General features: G+C 39.2%; 1 protein-coding gene across 4 annotated transcripts in view; it reads left to right on the top strand.

Annotated features, from left to right (window-relative positions):
* Positions 1-17,803, top strand: part of LOC132110759 (bifunctional heparan sulfate N-deacetylase/N-sulfotransferase 2-like) — a 136,921-nt gene that overhangs the window by 58,528 nt on the left and 60,590 nt on the right. The gene's annotated exons all lie outside the window — the stretch shown is intronic.

Genomic DNA, 17,803 nt, shown 5'->3' with positions numbered 1-17,803 from the left:
CCTTCTGTTCATATGTTGAAACTGTTGATGACCAAATTTCTCTCTCTTCATCCCCTCTCCACCTTTCCTCCTGTCCTTTCTCTTCTAATCCTCTTCCAACTACATCTGATACCACTTTTGCCCTGCGGAGGATGTCTGCTGTCGCCATCTGCCAGTCTTGTTTCTTTACAGGAGAGGATGTTATTGAAAAAGACATTTGTAAAGAAGGCCATATCGTATGTTTAGATTATTACTTTTGGTCTACAAGCGCTCTCTCTTTTTCTCTCTGAAGTAGCTTCTAATGCGGCTGTGTAATTTATGGTAGGTTGGGGCAGAGCTGTTTAATGCCTCCTCTGCCCTCGGCAGCCTACTTGAGTGCCTGCAGAGATTCATCTATGAGAAGCATCTAAATATGAAACAAATGAAATGCAGCCACAGGAAAAATAATGTCAGGACTGATGGTTAATGCGATTTACTCAGCCAGCAGACCTGTACGTTTCCTCCAACGGTCCCTCGCTCAGTCACTTGCTCGCTTGCTAACCGTGGGACAGGTCTTGTGTTTTAAACGGCATCCCAGATGGGTGGCGAGTGTGAGTGCAGGTTGAAGGCTGTGGCTGGTAATTGCGGAGCTGCAAATATTTTTCTTTAACATAAACTAAAGTGCTTTTACTGTAGTTTGATCCACATGCTCAATTCACAGGTTGAAGTGTGACCTGCACTTCGTGGCCACTCTGTCTTTGTGTTTACCCAGGGCAGGGTCTCACCCCTCCCCTCTCCTTGTAGCCTCCAGCCCTATGCCTCACATCTCAACCAGAAGCCACGGGTCATGTTCGCTCAAGAGCTCTGACTGAGTCGCACTAGATCAGCTATAAGCGAATGCAGATCTTCCTCATGTCTTGGTCCTACATTCATGACTGTGTACTTCTATTGTCTACTTATGGCAGTGTGCTAATAAGCAAACCTCATAAATGGGCTCCTTTCCGAGCAGGCTAATATGTCCCAGCTTGCTAATGGCTTAACTGGATTAGCCGGTTCCCCATGCGGGCTGATCAGAGTTTATAATGCTGATCACCTCCATTGATCTGATTGATCAGGCCTCTGCTGAGAGTGCTGAAGAAAAAGCCACTGTTCTGTTTCTTTTCCTAACGTGTCCTAAGGGGATGGAATCACAGACTGCTGCTTTGCACATATGGGCCACCTGAGGATACATGCGAGGTAATGGGGTGAATGAGGGGGAAAGGAGCGAAACGGAAGGCTGGATTGAGACAGATGGAGTGAAACTGAACCTGAGACTGTCTGGTTATTGATGGGCACTTCCTGTCATCAGTATTGGTCTCTTGTCGTCTTTAACCAACATACGGCCCAGTTACTAATCAACTGAGATGAACTGCAAGCACACAATCAGTCCCGCATTGACCGGGCAATCGCTCATGTGAAATTTGTTTTCAAAAAATATAAATACGCTAATCAGTGAATCTTGTAGAAGACAGCTGTTTGGGTTCTACATTTCGTATTCTGCCATCGTTCCTGCTTTTTCAAAGTTTACTTAAAGTCCTTTCTAGATTCTCTGCTAATTTTGTCAATGAAGTGAGTTTTTTAGGAGCTGGGATACAATCCAAATGAGACCTTTTCCCCCTCAATGTGTTTTTATTTTTTTTCATCCCAACACCATTCTAAAATATGAAACTTGCTCTCTTTGATGAGGCACTTGGTGATTTAATTTCCTGTCTGCTCTGATTGATTAATTGATGTTGTTAAATAGCTCCTTTGGTAATTGCTTTTCTGTATTGCTTCCAAGCTAAAGCATAGTCTTTCGTGGTCCCTTACGGCCAGAGCAGCTCTATCTTTTCTGTTTGGTGTGGTTATTAGCGTGCCGTGTAACATCACTGGGACTGTGCCAGAGCTGACATCACTCAGCTGTGCCCTAATGGAAAAGGTTGGCTCTGTTTATTTTGTTTAAGTGCAGGTCAGAGCACCGTGTAGTTTTGACAAGTTGGATGCCTGCCTCCATTCAGCCATGGAAAGAAGGGACTAACTTAGTGCTTTGGCTTCTCAATCCCGTTGTATTTAAGCAGGTGGTGTCTATTTCGTTGATCAACCTTTCAGGCTGTGTTATGGCTGGCTATGCTTTTGTAGATATTGGACAGAAGGAAAGCTGGATTAGGTCAGACTGGGTTCACACAAGTGACAGATTATATTGATCAAGTCACTCTCATTCAGGGCCTCTTAGTTTGCTTTGTCAGTATTATAGTATACTCATACAGCTTAAGTTAAATATACTTTATATACTTATTATATAAATAGCAATAATTAATAAATCAAGATTATCTATAAAAGTCATACTCACAGCATAATGGGGCAGTCTACCCATGATCACTGATTAAAATATGTTCAACTGTGAGGAACATCTAAATAATTCAATTTAATTCTCTCTCTCTCTCTCTCTCTCTCTCTCTCTATATATATATATATATTTTTTTTTTTTTTGTATGTATGTGTTTTGTATGTGTATATATATATATATATATATATATATATATATATATATATATATATATATATATATATATGTGTGTGTGTGTGTGTTTATATATGTATATGAATATATGTGTGTGTAACAATACACTAGGCATTGTTACACACAGGTAACCATTGCCATGTTCATGGGGAATATTGCAAAAAAGCTACTTTGTACTCTTCCCTGGTTAGGCTTTAACATAAAATCAGAACATCCAAATAAAAAAACAGACACAATAATCACAAGAATCAATATAAATTAAAACTTAAAAAAAGCTTAGAGTCTACAGTGACACCTAAATATTTAAATTCACTTCCTTGATTTCCTTTTGGTCAATTTCGGAAAGCATTCGGTGCTTTGATCTTTAATGAAAAACACATTAAAACCGTTTTATTATAATTTTTTGGGGAAACTGGGAATCACTGACCAGTCGCCTGGTTAACAATTCTGCAGCCAGATGAGAAGTTTCTTCTTTTACATAAATAATTGTCATCTGCATATATTTTAAACCAACCTTCTTGCAATTTTCAGGTAAATAATTTATATATAAACAAAAAGCAAAGAACCCAATATTAAACCTTGTGGTACACCTAGTTTGCATTTTTAAAGTTTTGAATTCACACTACAAATTTAAACACCGGTATGACTTGAACCAGTGTAGAGCTTGTTAAGAAAAGTTAATTTGTTTCCATTTATTTATGAATACTTCATGATTCACAGTATCAAAAGCCTTTTTAAAATCTAAAAATACTTCTCCCACTACTTTTCATGATCCAAACTACTTTTCATGGCATCTATAGAATGTTATATCCATTTCTGTTGAATACCTGGACAAAATCCAAATCCCTTAGAATTTAAAATATTTTTTTCTGATGGAAATGGAAAGTTTCAACAAATTCCATCACACCCTTTTGCCATAAGTCACACGCTCATATACACTGGCTCCCTGCCCCGCACATGCCCGTAATCCTGCCATAATGAGTGTGTGCCCCCGCCTGCTGAGGTTCTGTCTCATTAGCTTTGTACTAATGGAGCCATACAAGTCTGGCCACTCCGACTTCTCCAGCACCAGGCTAATGGTAACCCATCATGATGACTATTGCCTGACAGACAGCTGGCCGGCTGACCTGAAGTGAGACCTCATCACCAGGGTGAATTAATATCGCTTTCACTGCTGCTGTCATTACTGGTGACTGTGCACGAGGGGGTAATTTGTACTTGGTTTGCTTGAGAATTAAGAGCAGCGATGAAGAAAGCTTGAGAGGGAAGAAAAGGAAGTCATCTGAAACAAGGCCTCTAGGGTTGCTGCAGTGCAGATGGCCTTGTCAGAGAAGAAACTGTCATTCCTCTCTTTCTCTCTCTCCCGCTTTCTCACTCTGTGGGGTGGAGGCTGGACATTTGTCAGTGTTGCCCACTGCCCTGCTCTCCCTCAGCTATCACCATAGAGTCAGGAAGAGGCTGTTGGCAAAGCCCAGACATTGGGGGTGAGTTGAATCTGTCTTAGTTAGTTTGTGTGTGTACGTGCATGGCCGTGTTCTGGAGTTAGTTTGTGTGGAAAATGGAATTTTTTGCATGCAGCAGACCTGAGGAAAGGCAACATTTTGAACTCGCTTTTTAAATTGTGTTAGTCTCTGGCAGTGCTTGTATGTTAAAAGTAGGAAAATCAGGGAGCGATCGCATGTGTGCATGTTTGTGTGTGTGAGCGAGGAGCGCACAGTGTTGTTGATTGCATGCTGGTGAAAAGCTAATCACGCTTTTCCATTACCAGTACCAGTTCAACTCGCCTCGTCTCGGCTCAGCACGCTTTTCGCTCCGTTTTCCATTGCAGATAGTACCTCCACAATAGTACCTGGTCGTCATAGCGACGCCACAGGAAACTGCCGTGATGTAATCTTCTACGTGACACACCTGCTACCGACACACACAGGACAATGGAGGAAATCGAGTGTATGCTGTTTTTGATCCTCAGGATGTGGCTTTTTCTCACAGCAAGAAGACAAATGTTGTTTCAGGAGAGGCTGAGGGCAGCAAAACTATTTAAAAATGGCGGGGTTACTCCATCTGGCGCGTGCAATGATGACGCAGCGAATAGTGACGATTCATTCTGACCAATTAGCAGTCTGCTAATGAGGTGATGTTTTCACGTCACATTTTAGTATCGCCTCAGCATGCTCAGAACCGCGCCGGAGGTGATACGAAAAAAAGTATCTGGAAGCAGGTACAGGTACAACTTTTACACAGTAGAAAACCAAACAGAGTCGAGACGAGCTGGTACTGTGTAGTGGAAAAGCGCCATAAGATGGCACTTTTCCAGGTACTTTTAGTGAGACCGCGAACAGCGCAAGTCTCGGAAAGAAAACATCCAACAAACTTCATCTAGACACTCCATCAGTGCATCAGGTTTACATTCACAACATGAATATTACAAGACAACTTCAGTGCGCCAGCTGGCCACTGCTACACCTTTCAAACAGGTTATAAGTAAATCAGGTTTGCACAACTCCTCGTTTTATTTTTTTGCTTTTTTTTTCTATTCCCAGCTCATGGACTTTATAAATGAACATAATATTATTGAGATTTTCCAATCCGGTTTTAAAACTTAACATAGCACAGAATCAGCACTTTTAAGAGTCTTTAATGACATCTTTTTAGCTACTGACTCGGGTCACTGTGTTGTCCTTGTACTTTTAGATTTGACTGCTGCTTTTGATACAGTAGATCATGAAATACTGATTACTCGTTTGGAGCAGTGGGTGGGCATCAGTGGTACAGCGTTAGAATGGTTTAGGTCCTACTTGTCCCAGCGAACTTTCTGTGTTGGCCTTGCTGACTCTGTTTCTTCGACTGCTCCCCTGTCACATGGGGTGCCACAGGGCTCTGTGCTTGGCCCTCTCTTATTTTCCCTCTACTCACACTTGGTTCAATTCTCAGGAAGCATGGTATTTATTTTCATTGCTATGCAGATGACAGTCAGATCTATGTCCCTCTTAGAAAGTCAGACTCCTACTGTGTTAAGCCATTGCTAGCGTGTTTACATGACATTAAGGCCTGGATGTCTCTTAATTTTTTTAAAATTTTAATGAAAAAAAGACAGAAGTCATGGTCTTTAGTGGTAGTGGCACTTCTGTGACCCCGTTGGTTGATCTGGGTTCCTTAGCACAGTATCACAAGCAAATTATTACTAATCTAGGGGTAAAGGTGGACACTGACCTTAAATTTGACAACCAGATTAAAGTCGTAGTGAAGTCCAGTTTTTTCCAGTTAAGGCAGCTGGCAAAAATTAAACCAGTCCTTCAGAGACAGCGCTTTGAGACAGTAATTCACGCCTTTGTGACCACTCGGCTGGACTACTGCAATGCACTTTATTTGGGGGTTAATGGGTCCTCCATTGCCCGTCTGCAACTGGTTCAAAATGCTGCTGCTCGTCTTTTAACTGGCATAAGAAAGTATGAGCACATTTCACCTATTTTAGCCTCACTCCACTGGCTGCCTGTTCATTTTAGGATTCAATTTAAACTACTCTTATTTGCTTTTAAAGCCTTGAATGGCCTTGCCCCACCGTATCTCACCGAGTTGCTGCACCCCTACATTCCCAGCCGCTCTCAGGTCAGCTGACCAGCTGCTCCTGACAGTGCCTAGAACTAGGCTAAAACTCGGAGGAGAAAGAGCTTTTGCTGTTGCAGCTCCAAAACTATGGAATGAATTGCCACTACACATCAGACAAGTCTCCTCACTGTTTCATTTTAAATCTCTGCTTAAAACCCATCTTTTTAAGATTGTTTGTTTTCTTTACAAAATTAAAATATAGATGACCTGGAAATTATACGGCTTTGTGTAAACTGTATAATTGTTGGCGTCCGTAGTTTTTTTTTTGTTTTTTTGTTTTTATTAATGAAATTAATTCCTCTTTTTCAGTAAAGATGCATTAAACCGATCAAAAATAACAGTAAATACATTTATAATGTATAAAATATTTATATTACTAATAAAAGCTGTTCTTTAAAAATTTCTATTCATCAAAGAATCCTGAAAACGTGTATCAAAGGTTCCACAAAATTAAGCACAGCAACTCTTTTCAACATCAATAATAAGGAATGTTGTTGAGCAGCAAATTACCAGTTTAAAATTATTTCTGAAGCATCATGTGACACTTAAGGCAATGTCTGCTGAAAATTCATAGGAGTAAATTACTTTTTAAAATATATTAAAATAGAAAACACATACTTTTTCAAAAACGTTTTTAAAAATCTTAGCGACCCCTAAATATTTGAACAGTAGTGTAGATAAATGTTGTATGCCACAAGTCGAACTCATCCATCTTTACACATTTCAGTGTTTGTACTAAAGCTACAAAAGGCGCTGATCTGATCCTAAAATGTGAATCTAAAGCCATCGCAATTTGAAGCAGTGTTTTTTCCATTGGCTCAACTTAACACCAGCACAACTCCGTATTTCTACCAGCTTTACAATTGTAACTTTACACCAACAGCACAGCTGTACCTTACCTTGTCACTCCAGCAGCTGCTCTCAGCGGAGGTAACCAAACACCAGTGCACTCCCTCTCCTCCACATCAAGCTCATAGGGAATTTCAGCAGTGCCTCAGTCTAATATGACTTCAGTCTTTGGTGTTTATGCTCAGTAGACTGATGATTTTTGCATTGGTGTAGATTAGGAGTTATTAAACGGAACGGCATGTCTTACAGCAGATGCCTGCCATAGGCATTACACAAAGATGTGAAACAGCTCGATGTTAAGTTTTCTGCTCTTTTTCTGTGTGCAGGGATCCTAACAGATGGCTATTCTGACTTCTGATCAGTCTAAAGTTTAGCAGGAATTATACGGCCACTTGCTGCACTTCCTTGTTGGCTTTCCCTCACTCCTTTACTTTGTGTGAGCAGCATATGGAGCATGTAGAGAGCAAGAGCGAAACGGAGTGGACATGTGAGGTTGAATGATCACTTGGCTGTGCTGGAAAGCCGAGGGTCGTCTGTAATGAGTGCCTGCAGCTTAATCGAATACAGGAATGTTCAGGATCTGTTTCCACCAGAAGGATGAGCGGAGTAAAAAGCAGCCGGAGAACGAGAGAAGCAAAATGCATGTGAGAATGGAGAGAAAAAGAAGGTGGCAATGGAGAGAGGAGAAACCCAGAGGTAGTGAAAATAGGAGAGGGTGCAGGAAGTGTCAGCGCTTCTCTGGGGAGTAGGAAGAATGGAGACGGGACAGATTAGAGGAAAGATAAATGGAGGAAAGCTTTCTGAGATGTTTCCTGCATTTAGCCGTCTTACCAGGGCTTTGTTGAAGGGTGTAAACCCAGCAATGATAATAGCTTCAGGCTTGCAACTAGAGAGGGACGAAGCCCAGTCCATGCTGACAGGGATAATGTCTGCAAGCTGCTAAATGTTTCTCATGCCTTGTTCCTCAAGCATTATAGTTTGGTAGAAGATGCTATCATAAACCGGGTCACATATTCAGTAAGGTGCATATATGCGGTCAGAAAGTAATTTTCACTCACAGAATCCCAAACACCGATAGAAAGTAAACTGACCTACGTGAGTCATTAATAAGAACCAGCTTATAAAGATAGTTTAAGAAATGAAATCTAACTTTGTATTTGTTTTTGTTACGTGTTAATTACATGCAATAAACCTAAACCAAATCCTAATGGTATAGTAAGTACATGTAATTATGCATAATGTACAGTTATTACTATAGTACGTACTTATGTAACAAGGGCACTGTAAAATATAATGTATTGCCTTTGTTTTTTTTTTGTACTATGTATGTATTTCTCGTCATATTCATTTCAGACTGCCAGCTCACATTTCTTTCGCAGTGGAACTGCAGTAGTGTTAATTTCGTCACCTATTTTTAATTTAGTCTTAGTCTTAGTCTTGTGCCAAATGTCCTTGTTAGTTTTAGTCATATTAGTCATTCACATATCTTTTTTTGTCAGTCAAGTTTTAGTCGACTAAAAGTCTCGTCATTTTAGTCTAGTTTTAGTCAAAAGAAAACTCAAGGTATCTTAGTCGACTAAAAGTCTTTTAATTTTAGTCTAGTTTTAGTCAAAAAATTTTAGTGTTTTTTTTAAAATAACACCTTATTACTGATAAACATTTCAGTAAAAAAAGTGTTTCACATATCTCAAACATTGGTTAAATGTCATAATTACCTGACAAAATACACTTGTTGATTGATTTTTGTTGGATGCAAATGTTAAATGTGTCTGGTTTTCAAATTCTGATTTAGGAGACACATTCACAAATGATTAACCTGATCACAATTTTTTACTTTATTGATACTGCTTTTAATCGTAATGCAAAGACCGGTCATCGGGACAAAAGCTGTCATATACAATAAAAGAGCCTGTGCAGCAACATGAAATATAATTTAACACAAAAAGCCTGCCTAGACGGTGGACTTGCGCTCAGGAATTTTTTTTTATTTTGTATTTTTTGAGCGGCGTGTGGACATTCTTTTTACGCACACACTATTTTATTTCTTGATAACAGACCGCTGCTAACTAAAACACACAAATATGGAGGCCTCTTCCTTCGACATAGCATGTCGTCGGCGCTCGTCACTCTTGTTCGATTCAGGTGTTGTGTGTTCAGCAGTTTCGTGTTGCAGCCACAGGCTGGCAGCAACAGGAGTATGAGACCTGTAACATGAGCAACAGCGTGAAGCCGCAAACTCATTCTGAATTTTTAAAGGCGTAACAGTTGATGAAAAAGCAGAGACGATTGTAGACGAAAATGAAGAGAGATTTTATCTTAATTTTTATTTTATGCAAAACATTTTCGTCTCGTCTTTTTTCGTCAACAATAATGCATGTTAATTTAGTCTTAGTCAGCGTTTTTGGACAGTGGTGCAGTCTTGTCATCGTCTCGTCTTAGTAATAAAAAAAAAGGTTGTTGACGAACATATTTCGTCTCGTCTGACGAAATTAACACTAAACTGCAGATTCAGCAGCAGCGTAAAGCGGTGCAGGAAATGCTGTCATTTTTGTGAATTATTCAAGCTGCATAGATCAAATAATGCAGACCTTCAAGAACCGCTAACAAAACTGAACAGCATAAATCAGCATTCTGTTGCAGTCATTTGTACAATAAAACATTTGTGAACCTTACAAAGATTCAACCTTTTGTGAACCTTACTCCCATCCAGACGTGATGCTCCCAGTGCGGAGAGACCATGCACAGAGTGATTGTGCCTTTGTTTGTGCTGGTGGTCATGCTCTCTGATGTGGTCTGTGTGTCCTTGTTAGCAGTAGACATGCTGTGACAATATAGCAGCCTGTCTGCCTATCTATTCAACTTCCTGTCTGACTGTCTGTGTCACCATATCCACCCCCTAAAAGTCTGTCGTTTTCGGTTTTCTCCCATTCAGTGTCGTGAGACCCCAGCTTCCATTGCTACATTTAACATGTGCCTCAAGGGCCATTTCTAATAACATATTTTAGATTTAGGCAAAGCCTATACAAGTCAGAAGTTCAGTGCCCTGCTCACATTTAAGACTGAAAGTATTGTATTTTCTGTTACATTGTCAGTTTCACGGGCTGTAATTCACTCAACTAATCTTCTTGATGTCAGCTTGGAAAAGCTTGTGGTCATTTTTTGCTCTGATTTGCACAGAAGGAGGAAGAGTTGAAAAATATGGCTGAGACAATTTTTGGTAGGCTCGGATCATTGCTTTACTGGTCAGCCATTCTCTAGAGGATTTTAAGCAAGTTGGCTTACATCTATGGCTTTGGTTGCAGACACTTACAGGCCTTCTGTCTTGTGTACGTTGTGCTTTAGGGTGTGTTGTTGTAGTTCCAGAAAATACAGGGTTATATGATCTTATTTGATATCTATTTCTTTAGTGTTATTGTTTTTGAAACCCTGACATCTCTCCTTCATTTGATCTCTTTCTCTCTAGCTCTCTCGCCTGCAGGCTGATGATCTTCATCGGGATCTGCAGGTTGTTTTATTGGCGAAGACAGTGGTTCTTTGTGTTGTGGAGCTGGTGAAAGATAAGCTGCAGCTGAGAGAGCAGAGCAGGGATGTATAAGGACAGTAAGAGAGTTACGGTGGGAGAGCTTGTATTGTAGATTTGTGCTCAAAGAGCTTTGGAGGGCAAATTGAGAAATAGAAACAACGTTTAACAAAGACTAAGTGATTAGTGAGGTCAAGAAATGTTTTGAAAAACTTTTGCTATTGCTATTTTGCACAAAATGTTTGCTATTGCAAAGTAATACCATCTTTTAGAAGCTTTGTAGTTTTTTTTTTTTTTCAGGCAATAAGTTGCATTTGGTCAAAATCGCATTGGTGAAAGAAAAAAGTCGTATTGGTAAGTATCTATAAACATGTATTTTAGTTCCACTCACCCCATAACAAATCTTTTAAATGTAATGCTATTTAGAACAGAACATGAATGGAAAAAATAAGTATAAAACAAACAAATTATAGTGGCGTTCATTATTAACAACTATTATTATAAACACCAAGCCTAAACAAATTTATTTGTGAAAAAAATAGATACAAATAAAATCAGGCAAACCCAAATATGTGGACTTTGCCAATTTTTTTGTTTGCTTGATGATAATTGCACTTTATAAGCCACATTTCGAAATATGAATCTCAGCGCATTTCAAATTATAAAAAACAATGACTTCTCTTCCAGAACATATGATAGTTAAATAATTTAATGTTGCAATTTTAATATCTGGTCAAAGGAGAACATCTTTAGTTCAGGTAACTTAATTTTTTTCATCCATTGAAATGTGTTTACTCGTATATGTTAATTTAGTTTTCATGTTGTTGTTTTTGTTTTGAAATCTGTTGTTATCTTCTGTTTGTAGTTCTTAATGCATGTTCAGCACAAATGTTTTTTTGGAAGAAACATTTGTAGTATTAGTATTTCCATCTAATACTACTACTACAAATAATAATAACAATAATAATTACTTTTAAAATAGTAATGAATGTTATATTCTTTTGTGCTCGAAACATTGACCACTTGAACACATTCTGTGTGGATTTACTCAAAGGAATGCATCCGATCTGGGAACCTGAATCCAGCCAAATAATTCAGGGCTTCTGTAATATTAACTAGTCGTTCCCACAACCCAAGTCCATTTTGAAACCGTAGTGTGCACATCCATAATATTGAGTGTCCTTGCATGTTGAGCTGCAAACTGTACACGTGTACATGACTGATAGCGGCTGACAGTGAGAGACTGATTGTGTTAGATGTGAATGGTGGTGTTTGTAGGGATTTAGTGAGTTCTGAATCTGCTGCCAAGTGCCACTGAGACAACAAAGCAGATGGAGAGGGGAAGACGCTCTGTTAGAGCCGTTAACCAGAGGCCAAAGCAGGACACGCCTGTGTGTGTGTGTGTGTGTGTGTGTGAATGCATGCCTGGCATTTTTTAGGTGGCTGATCAAGACCGAAGGTGCATGTTGCAGTTTCGCTCTCCTGTGTTCGCAGCTGTGTTCGCAGCAACAGCTCCTCATCGGTCTTTAAGCTTCGCTCTCATTCTCTCCTTTAATGAGACCTCTTTCTCTTCTCCACTGCAGAAGCAGAGATGCTATAATTACTGGCCTTTGTGAAGGAGAGCAGTTCAACAACAATCAGTTTTGTACCACTTAAGAGGCAGGATGTTGATTTGGGTTACCACGGGGGAGCTCAGACTTGCTTTCGGAGGTCTACTTTCCCCACAGATCTTGGATCTAACTCTAATCAAATTCACCTGAACTAGCTAATCAAGGTCTTTGGGTTCACTTGAAAATTACAGACAGGTGCTCGCAGCAGGACCGGATCTGCAGGAGCAGGATAGATCACTGCTGTCTTGGCTGAAACCGAAGGCACCTGCCTTGCTGCCTAGGAAACCGAAATGGTTTCATAAATGCTTTCATAATTTGACTGTTTTGTGTGATACATTAGTGAATATGTATAATATATAAATATATATATATATATATATATATATATATAGTACAGACCAAAAGTTTGGACACACCTCATTCAAAGAGTTTTCTTTATTTTTCATGACTATGAAAATTGTAGATTCACACCGAAGGCATCAAAACTATGAATTAACACATGTGGAATTATATATGGAATTATGTACATAACAAAAAAGTGTGAAACAAACGGAAAATGTCATATTCTAGGTTCTTCAAAGTAGCCACCTTTTGCTTTGATTACTGCTTTGCACACTCTTGGCATTCTCTTGATGAGCTTCAAGAGGTAGTCACCTGAAATGGTCTTCCAACAGTTTTGAAGGAGTTCCCCGAGAGATGCTTAGCACTTGTTGGCCCTTTTGCCTTCTGTCTGCGGTCCAGCTCACCCCTAAACCATCTCGATTGGGTTCAGTTCCGGTGACTGTGGAGGCCATGTCATCTGGCGCAGCACCCCATCACTCTCCTTCTTGGTCAAATAGCCCTTGATGCCTTCAGTGTGACTCTACAATTTTCATAGTCATGAAAATAAAGAAAACTCTTTGAATGAGAAGGTGTGTCCAAACTTTTGGTCTGTACTGTATATATATATATATATATATATATATATATATATATATATATAGAGAGAGAGAGAGAGAGAGAGAGAGAGAGAGAGAGAGAGAGAGAGAGAATAATTTCTGCTTACATTTGCTTTGTCAAATGCCATGTTTGTTTGTTTTTTAACCAACAACTCAACTGTACAGACAGATAAAAATTAAATCAATTATACCTGCAGTTTGACATTATTAACATTTTAAAAATCTGTCTGTCTATATATATATATATATATATATATATATATATATATATATATATATATATATATATATATATATATATATATACATACATATACATATACATGTATATGTATATGTATATATATATGTATGTATATCCGTCTATCTATTTATCTATACTATAGATCAGTGGTTCCCAAACTTTTCCATTCCACGACCCACCTAGACAAGTGTAATATATTTCACGACCCACCAAAATATTAAAAAAAAAAAAAAAACAACGAGTGAAATTACTTTAAACCTAATCTTACTTAAAATTTTTATGACAGAAATTAAGTATTTAAGAAAAATAACCATTTTATTTTAGAGTACAACTGAAAATTTCACTACAAATTTACAAGTTTTAATTTTTGTTTACTGGCGTTAAAATATGTAGTGTCCATAAAAACGTGAAGCAGGCTCACTCCAGTGAAGTGTGATCTGCGCTGCTGTGTTTTGTTGCATTCATGATCCTTCCGTGTGTGTCGGCGAGAACGGAGCACAATCCAACACTTTTTTAGAAAAGCATAAGAAGCAAAGCAGAACTATCTAAAACAGTTTGGAGATTAAAATAATTGTGAAATAGGTAAAAAAAGACCGATTGAACCTTTTAATGACATTGCTCTGAGACCTTCAAAACACGCAACGCACACGGACTTAATTGCAATTTGAAAATCACACTAAGGATATTGCAGTTCATTATTAATGTTGGTGGGCTATATCGTTGTGATGAGTGGGTTCCCAGTTCCCGCCTCCTTCTTCCTGTGATTGTGAAGATTTTAATGTTTTAGACTGGTGCCGAAGCCAGGGAGGAAGGAGGGGCGCGCTGCCGAAGATCCTTCGCCGCTGGGGTGAATCCGCAGTGCCATCGAGCAGGGCGAAGGAGTCTGCCGCCGAGGGTGCTCGATGTGGTGGGCTGGAGTGATTTGCAGGGGGGTGGGGGTAGGGGGGGGGGGGGCGAACTCACTCCAGCCCACCGCCTCGATGACTCCTTCGTGGAAAGAGGTGGGAACCGGCGGACAATCAAACAAAGTTTTAATAACCAAATAAACACAAAACAGCGCGACAGCCCCTCTCGGATGACTGCCGTGCACAAATAAAAAACAAACACAAAATAAAACCCAGGCCTGGTCCTCTCTCGTCCTTCACTGTCATCGCTCCTCTTTTGTATCTTTCCGATCTCCTCCGTGGTTCTTGAGACCGGTGAGTGTTGCTCATTTCCCAATCACTCCACCGGCCTAGCTCTGTTCCCATGGCACTAGGCCCCGCCCCACTCGTCACATTCGTGCAGCCCTAGACTGAACTGTGTTAGTGTCTGTGTGTCATTGAAACGCAAAATTAGCTGCAGCCAAGTGACTTTGTGCGACCCACCTTGTTCCATTCCGTGACCCACGAGTGGGTCGCGACCCACAGTTTGAAAACCCCTGCTATAGATAGACAGAGAGATAAATAGTAAAAGTCTCTGTTCTTTATATACACATTTTTTATGGCAAGGCAAGTTTATTTATATAGCACATTTTGTACACAATGGTAATTCAAAAGAAAGTACAATAATAATGAAGAAAAATAATAACAAGAATAAAACAAGCAATTTTAAAACTTTTAAAATTATTAAAAATGTAATTATTTAAAATGATTTTAAAACGGTTAAAAAATTATTTTACATAAAATAAAATATGCCCGCTTATTATATGACAAATTTCCCCAAAAATCATACAAGTAGCTGTAATGGAATTATAATAGATTATTTACTTTACTTAGTATTAAAAACATCACAATTATAGTAACAAGTACATTGGTTTTGAATAATAAAATAATAATAAAAAAGTCTTATTTTATTTTTCTTTTATATGTCACATGTGGAGTAAAAATACAACAGCTGGTGTATCGGAAATCGTAATTTACAGAATGTACTGTAAGCTTGGGATTCAGCCATGCCTCGATGCCTCACAGCCTCTTTGAACTGGCTGTAGACTTTTTCAGGTTTTGGACACAAGCCAAGAGTTTATGCAAAGTACTGCAGCCGTCGTTAATAAGTCTCTGCCTGTTAGCCTTGTGCCGTCTCGGAGCGATGCCGCTAGCGGCCGAACTAGGCAGGCGGCAGCTCAGCCAAGGCGGCGAGAGAGAGAGAGAGAATTATTAATTTATTTGTTTGTTTCACATTAAGTTACAATTATCGCACTTATATCAACAGAATTGTTTTAGTATAAATAAATTTAAAAAAAAAAGTTACATTTCGATATAACTTATATATATATATATATATATAACATATATATATAGTACAGACCAAAAGTTTGGACACACCTCATTCAAAGAGTTTTCTTTATTTTTCATGACTATGAAAATTGTAGATTCACACTGAAGGCATCAAAACTATGAATTAACACATGTGGAATTATATATGGAATTATGTACATAACAAAAAAGTGTGAAACAAACGGAAAATGTCATATTCTAGGTTCTTCAAAGTAGCCACCTTTTGCTTTGATTACTGCTTTGCACACTCTTGGCATTCTCTTGATGAGCTTCAAGAGGTAGTCACCTGAAATGGTCTTCCAACAGTTTTGAAGGAGTTCCCCGAGAGATGCTTAGCACTTGTTGGCCCTTTTGCCTTCTGTCTGCGGTCCAGCTCACCCCTAAACCATCTCGATTGGGTTCAGGTCCGGTGACTGTGGAGGCCAGGTCATCTGGCGCAGCACCCCATCACTCTCCTTCTTGGTCAAATAGCCCTTGATGCCTTCAGTGTGACTCTACAATTTTCATAGTCATGAAAATAAAGAAAACTTTCGATGCCTCACAGCCTCTTTGAACTGGCTGTAGACTTTTTCAGGTTTTGGACACAAGCCAAGAGTTTATGCAAAGTACTGCAGCCGTCGTTAATAAGTCTCTGCCTGTTAGCCTTGTGCCGTCTCGGAGCGATGCCGCTAGCGGCCGAACTAGGCAGGCGGCAGCTCAGCCAAGGCGGCAAGAGAGAGAGAGAGAATTATTAATTTATTTGTTTGTTTCACATTAAGTTACAATTATCGCACTTATATCAACAGAATTGTTTTAGTATAAATAAATTTTAAAAAAAAAGTTACATTTCGAATAAAAATTCCCGCTCGGCAGCGCCCTATTAGTAGGTCTATATTCATGCAAAATACTTTAATGTATATTCAAAAATGTCAAAACGAATAAAATTATCTGGTCATGAGTACTTGGTATTTGGATTTTTACATGACATCGCATCTCTCAAAGAAAAGGATTGCTTAGGACTGGAAAAGGCCCTGACTCATGGAGACTTGCGGGATGTTGATGGGCATGAATTGTTTGAAGAACTGACTGCTTTGGGCAGACGCCTGGTTGCTGGATCCAAACCACTGGATGCACTTAAATTCATCTGTGAAAAAGGGATGGAATCAATTTTTCCAAATGTTTTTGTAGCATTGAGAGTGCTTCTCACTCTCCCTTTTACTGTGAGCTCTGGAGAACGCAGTTTCTCAAAGCTTAAACTGACAAAAATTATCTCAGAAGTATAAGTTAAACTCGAGGACGCAATCAAAGCGTTTGCCGCTGCGAAAGCCCGACGCGCACGCTTTGGAAATGTGTGTACATGTATTTATCAGTCAAGAAAAAATCGAAACCTTCAGTTTTGTGAGCTAAAATGTTATGTGCATATGTTTAGTTTTATTCTGTACACTATTTATTAGCCTATAAAACAGAAATTATATGCAGATGTTGCATTGTGTACCTTTTTCACCTTTTTGGAGAATAAAAAAAAAAACTCTGAAAACATGCTTGCACGTTTTTATTTTAGTGTAATTTCATAGATAAAATTTAAAAAAAATAGTTTACATGCATCTTAAGGATCCCTAATTGTGAATGTGAGGTGGGGGCGGCATGATCGTGCTCTGCCTAGAGCGGCATTTGAGCTTGCGCCGGCCCTGGCAGCAGCATTGACTTATCTCAGTCTCATTTGAAACACTGTCACTTGTCATTCTAAGAGTAATGGCAGTACTATAATGAGAGAGAGTGTTCGCCTCTCAATCAATTCTACCTTAATTAATGTTAATGCAACGCCCAAAAGCCCCCGCAGCTCTCTTCATCTCTGCCAGCTCCTCCTCTTCCCCTTTTCTCTGTGCTCATATCGAGCAATCGAGACAACATCTTCATCACTTCTGCTCTTGTACATTATGTAACAATAGATATTTGTGTAGTCTCGCTGGTATCCTGGCCACTGTTGTAGTTATGGCTCACAGCACCACAATGGCCAATTAATGTTCCCTGACACAGAGCATTTGCCCCTTGAATTATGGGAATGGTGTGGAAACTAATCACAACTCCTTCCCTATTTTCTTTTTATTGCTACAGTTGGCCTTTAATGTGTGTGATAGGTTTTGTGCAAAAGCCGCGCATCACATCACATAACACAGTTCACAATCGTATAACAATATATTGTAATTGATTTTCCTTACAGTATTGTTTGTGGCCAAACAGATTTTTCATCATTCCTCCAGTCTTCAGTGTCACATGATCCTTCAGAAATCCTTCTAATATACTG

Source organism: Carassius carassius, chromosome 30 (genome assembly GCF_963082965.1).
Source record: "Carassius carassius chromosome 30, fCarCar2.1, whole genome shotgun sequence".
Classification (NCBI taxonomy): Eukaryota; Metazoa; Chordata; class Actinopteri; order Cypriniformes; family Cyprinidae; genus Carassius; species Carassius carassius.
The sequence above is the reverse complement of the archived record's forward strand: the minus strand, read 5'-3'. Positions and strand labels throughout refer to the sequence as shown.